A 6,833-nucleotide genomic window follows, 5' to 3' on the forward strand; every position below is an offset into this window, starting at 1 on the left:
TACAACAAAAATCAATTTTTAAATCGAAATAAATAAAAGAAATCATATTGTTCGATCTGTGATACATATATAAAAAATATTTTGGCCTAAAACATAAACAATTGCACTATTTACATTCTCACCTTTCACACTTTCCTAAAAATCTTGGTGACTATAGTGAAGAGCAAGGTGAAAGATTCCATCAGGACATCAGTGTAATGAAAAAACGTTATCAAGGTAAGTGGGATGTCAATATGATGGCAGATCACTGTTGGACACTACAGAGAGATCTACCTGAAGAAATGAGGAAACGAAAGAGAAACCCTTTATGTAGGACATTTGAGGACAAAAGGGTTAGATATAAGAGGAGAACGAATTAATATTGAAATAACGTTTAGATAAAGATTTTTTGAAGCATATTAAAATTTTTTTATATTTTAGGCCAAAATATTTTCATATATATATCACAGATCGAACAATATGATTTCTTTTATTTATTTCGATTTAAAAATTGATTTTTGTTATACCAAATTTTATTTTTTTCGATTTTTTGGGAATTTTTGACATTTATTTAAAATTTTAGAGATGTCTGAGCCATGGATGTTCGAGAAATATATGTGACAGATAAACATACATGAAAATAATTATTTATTTAGCCCTATAAAATTTTTTTCATCACAATACTAAGAATTTCTTTGCTTTTTTGCAATTTTTTGGGGTTTTTTGGAATTTACTCAGACTTTAAATGGCTAATGTTTTAAATAAACTTCAGGTTAGTATGTGGAGGACCGAAATACTTAAAAACGATGCTTAGTTAGGGTTAAAAAAATTTATAAATTAAAAAAACGGTCGATTTTTGTGTATTTTTGAGGTTTTTTAAAGTTTTCTAAAAATCTGAGGGTGTAGGGGTTAAACGGACCTCGGATTCGGATTCAGCGGGTCAAAATACATGGGAATATATCGGTCCCGTCAAAAGTACAGAGAACTTTTTTTTTTTTGTGTGCCGGTGTAATTAAATGTTTCCACTATGTCTTATATAAAATTATAACTTAAGTTATACTACACTTAATAGTGAGTTACTAAAACATTTTAAAAATTGAAAACATAATTTTTCTCAAAAGTTTCAAATACATTTTTAAGTTGCATAAAAATTTCTATTTTGAGTTGCATAAAAATTTTTTTAAGTACCATGATTTTATAAAAAAAAAAAATACTATGGCCGAAAGCAAACCGATTAAACTGTCGGCCAAAGTTAGGCCTGTTTTCGGCCAAAGATTTTTACTCGCGATAATTTTATTGAAAAATAAAATATTCTGGCCGAAAAAAGGCCGATTCAACTGTCGGCAAAATTTCGGCCTGTTTTCGGCCAAAGATTCTTACTTGCGATAATTTTATTGAAAAACAAATATATTCTGGCTGATAAATGGCCGAAAAAAGGCCGATTCATTTGTCGGCCAAATGTCGGCCGGTTTTCGGCCTCTTTATAAAGAATAAAAATTTTTCGGCCTCTTACAATAAAATTTTATAGTTTCGGCGTGATTTCGGCCAAATTAAACTGTTTCGGCCTTTTTCCAGCCTATTTCTGGCCAAATATTTTCACCCGGGGGAGTTCTTCAAGTTGATATTAAGGGCTCAAATTTTTACAGAATTTTTTTTTTAACATATATAACAAGAATTTCACATGCAATCGAAAAAAAAAAATTATCGACTTTTTTTGGAACACCCTAATATATATATATATATATATATATATATATATATATATATATATAGATATATATATATATATATATATATATATATATATATATATATTTATAACGATTTATAATCGTCTTAAATTAATATCGCATGAGTAGTTAACGTTTTTCCAGTTGACGTATTACACTATATCAAAATGATGACAAATAACAATAGCCGATCAAATATTGAATTGCTATACTTAAGTGAAGGATGAAAGACTAGACATAGACGCAGACAAAGATGATGACAACTAACAAGTAGTACAGACGAAGATATTGGCTACAAAACAAGAATGAGGTGGCTATACTATATACATAACACACCTATAAACTCTCGATGGTATTTTACAGGGATTTAAACCCAAAGACATTTTCGCCTGATACCTAGGGTCTACCATGAACCGTAAGCATCGGATGCTATATACATATAAACTCTGGTCCACCGCAAATACTCTATCAATCTCAAGAATTTATAATTAAGTGCTGATTCAATTTTAATGAATAAATTAAAATTTGTCAATAACAATTTTCAAAATCCTCAGAATAGAAGATGGCAACAAAAAGGATGCCTTTAAGATTTAGATAAATACATAGTAAATGGGGTCACGAATTTGATGTATAGAGAGAACGTCGTTTGACAATGAGTAAATTGAAGGCTGTTTTAAAACTATCAGATGATACTTCATTTAAATATTGTATTCAAATTCTTCATTGTAAATGATTTTGATTTAAACGAGAACTACTAGAAAATTTTTGTATTGATCGTAGATTTTTATTATTATTATTATTATTATTATTTTTCATGCAAAAAACAATTATATCATAATGACCTCTCGTCGCGATAATAATCGTGTGTGTTGACAAATGCAGAGCGTAAATTTTCTTTATTAAAAAAAAAATAATAATAATAAATATTGCCGCACAGCAAAGTAGAAAAAAATTCAACTCAAAAAGTAATTCGCGTGTGAATTAAAAAAATTCCGCGACAATGAGCTCTTGGAATATTTGAAATTTTTTTTTTTATGCTTCGCTTTTTATTACTAAACCGTTAACGCACTAACGAAATTCATCATTTATAAACCGAAGGTATAAAAAAATTTTTATTTGTAAAGTATATGACACTAGACTTATTTTTGTTTGCACATGAAGTTTTTTTAAAAATAAACGAAATATTCTAGAGTTGGAAAAAATTCTATCAAAAAAAAAAAAAAAAAAAAAAAAAAAAAAAAAAAACACCTGAAGTACTATTTATGACTTTTTGACATTTTCACATAATTTTCTATGGAAATCTATACTACTTTAATAGATTTTTAATTGCAAGTCTGCCGTTTCTAGAAATAACAAAGATTCCAATGAATTTTTTTTCCTTTCGCCTATGGGTTTTCGATAGAAAAAGCCCAATACTCAAATTCTAATATGGGTTTTCTATATATAACAAAATTCAGAGATCTCTAGTTTCCTCTATACACGGAAAGAATATTATGGGAACTTTTGCTATGCATTATGGAAATAGTTCCCATGGTATACCAATATAGGAACCATTCCCATAAAATTATGGAAACTATTTCGATAATGGTATGAGAACTATCCCTATAATGTTATGGAAACTATTCCCATAAAGTCATGCGAACCATTCCTATATTATCGTAAAAAATTTTTTTTTGCAAAATAGTGTAAAAATTTCTCTCAAGATATAGAGAGATTTAAATAAAACTTCTTCGACGGTAAATTTGTTGAAAAAAAAAAATTTTGTTAAAAATTTTAATGTTTTTGCCAAATACAAACTTTTTTTTCAATGTTCGAATTTTTGTTTTTATTCTCCTAAATGGCATAGGAACTATTCCAATAGCATTATAGGAACAATTCCTATAAAATTATTAGCATAGTTCCTATACTATTATAGGAACTATTCCTATAATGTTATGGGAATGGTTCCTATAATGTTATGGGGATGGTTCCTATAATGTTATGGGAATGGTTCCTATAATGTTATGGGAATGGTTCCTATAATGTTATGGGAATGGTTCCTATAATTTATGGGAATGGTTCCTATAATTTATGGGAATGATTCCTATAAAATATAGAGTGCATCCCTATATATTATGTTAATGATTCCCATAATATCATAGGAACCATTCCTATAATCACAGGGACCATTCCTATAATGTTGTGGGTAGCATGCCCATAATTATAGGAACTGCTTCCATAACTTATGATCATAGTTCCTTTATTAGTATAGGAAAAATTTTTGTAGAATTATGGGAACCGTTTCCATAATTTTCTTTCCGTGTAGCAACGTACAAAATATCTACATGGGAACTTGTACGCATTGGCTGAAATCATCACGGAAATTGATAGATTTTTATGGAAAACGTTGTTGAGAGTCTTATGACCTTATAAAATCCTATAACAACCATAAGAAAGTTGTTGTATGATGATAACTTTTAATGAGAACTCACAAGGTCCTAAAGAATCCCTGAAAATGCGGCTGATTACATAGCAGAAATTAACGTAAAATCACAAAAATCAATATGAATTCCTAGTACCCTTACGAAAAAAAACTAATGAACACTTATGAACACTATTGCAAATTCATTAGTGCTGACAAGTGTTTTATTAATGATCATTAGTGACCATGGGTACTATGACTAGTGAATCTTCCAACACTATTGGACATGATTAGTGTTATATTAGTGTTCTTGAACTTCGACTAATGAATCGGGTAACTCTATTGGAAGTGATTATTGTTAATAATATTGTATTAGTGTTCATTATTCCAAGTACTAATGGATGTTGAAGCACTATCGAAAGTGGTAAGTTATAAATAATGTTCTATTAATGTTCATTAGTACTCTGGTTAATGAGTCATGCAATATTGTTGAAAGTGATTACTGTTGTAATTGTGGTCATTAGTACTCAAAATACTAAGTCTGACAGCACTATTAGAAACGATTAGTGTTAACTAGCGTTTTATTAGTCATCATTAGTAGTCTGATTAGTGAATCTTACTTCATTACTGAAAGTGATAAGTGCTGACCAGGTTTCAATCGTGTTCATTCGTAATCTGAATAGTCGGTACTACTCTACTGCGAAATTCAAATTAATGACACTAAACATACTGACGGCACTAAACGCACTGATGGCACTAAATCATTAGTGCGTAAAAAAACTAAAGCATTAGTATTTCTCATTAGTGCTGATTAGTTTTTTTTTCGTAAGGGTAGACTCTGATTAAAGTTTTCAGACACTGCAGTATGTCTACACGGAAAGAAAATTATGGAAACTTTTGCTATGCATTATGGGAATAGTTACCATAATGGTATAGGAATTGTACCCATACTATTATAGAGTTGGTTCCCATAATATATGGGAATAGTTCTCATACCATTATGGAAACCATTCCCATAATGGTATGGGAACTATTCCCATAATGTTATGGGAACCATTCCTGTAATATCATAAAAAATTTTTTTACAAAATGGTGTAGAAATTTCCCTCATGATATGAAGAGATTCAAATGAAGCTTCTTCGACACTAAATTTGTATTGAAACACTTGAAAATTTGAGGTTTTGTCGAAATTAAAATTTTTATTTCTAAAATTTGAATATTCTTGAATAATTTGTACTGACAAAAAATTTTAATGCTTCTGCCAAATACGAATTTTTTTTTCAATGTTTGAATTTTTGTTTTTATATCTAATAATATTTCTGCTCAAGATCTATCAGACAATCAATCAATCATCGATGACATCAGACTTTGATACTGAATAAACACTATTGACAATTTATTAGTTTTAGGTAGTATGTTAATAGTGTCCATTAGTAATTTTTAGAACACTATTGCAGGTGATTAGTTGCCTTAGTGGTTTTCCGTAAGGGAATTTTTTAAATTGTACTGACAAATCGTAACAAGCCTAAAAATTACAAGAGATACCTCATTTGGTTGGGCTCTTTTCAAGTGGTTTACACTCTGAGAATGGATTTGCATAGAGCGTTTATAGACGCAGTAAAGACACAAACGCGTCGCTAAAGACAGATGTCATATTCCCATTGTCTGTCTTAACTTGAGCACCATAGTTTCTATATAAGCTGAGTACTCACTGCCTGTTAACTAACGTAAGTGATGTTTTATTTGTATAAGCCGCCTGTTGAATTTCCTTAAGACATATGAATTATACGACATATAAATTAAACTCACGTCAATTCCTCTGTTTATCCTTCTACCAAAGGTAATTATTTTTTTATCTCTAAATCAGCAGCTGAGATGATCAACAAACAACGCATCAACAAATCCTAATTATTGCTATTTGAAATGCCTCCTCGCTCATGTCAAATATTGAGAAGTACGATAGGAAAAAATTATTAAACACCTTTGTTACTTGCTGTCTGTTCGAAACTTTGATTTTCCAATATTGTGTATTTCCGTGTATTCTTAACGAGACCAAGTACGTAGTTGGACGGGTAAGCATGGTGAGCTTGGATATAACGTAAGAGGTCCGGTTGAGAATGTGTCATAACTTCAGATGAGTGCTATCACCGTCTGATAGGATTTCTACCCTCGGGCATAACGTATCGAACAATATTTCTTATCATAGCAAGACAAGAGTCTGATTTGCGAGGATGCAATATAGTAATTTTAAGAATCCATGCGGGAATCTAAGTGGACAAAACGAGAGGTCATTTTTTTGGTAAAGTATTTCCCTTACGAGAAAAAAATAATGAATGCTCATGAACACTATTGAAAATTCATTACTGTTGATAAGTGTATATTATTGATCATCAGTACTTCGACTTGTGAACTTCGCACCACTATTGGAAGTAATTAGTCTTGAGTATTGTTTCATTAGTGACCAATAGAAGCCCGATAAATGAGTCTATATCGCTATCGAAAGTGGTATCAGTATCGACCAGACTCATAAAAAAATAAATCTAACTAAAAGTTATAAACTGAAAAATGGGCTAGTGAATCCAATGTGTAAACACAAAAAAAATCTTTTTTTTTTTTTTTTTTTGTAGAGCGATAAATTTCCAACAAAAATTTTTTAAGAACCTAGGTATTTATCTCTTTATACCATTTAAATATAGTGGGAATCTAAACATGCAAACATGCAA

Source organism: Microplitis mediator, chromosome 11 (genome assembly GCF_029852145.1).
Source record: "Microplitis mediator isolate UGA2020A chromosome 11, iyMicMedi2.1, whole genome shotgun sequence".
Classification (NCBI taxonomy): domain Eukaryota; kingdom Metazoa; phylum Arthropoda; class Insecta; order Hymenoptera; family Braconidae; genus Microplitis; species Microplitis mediator.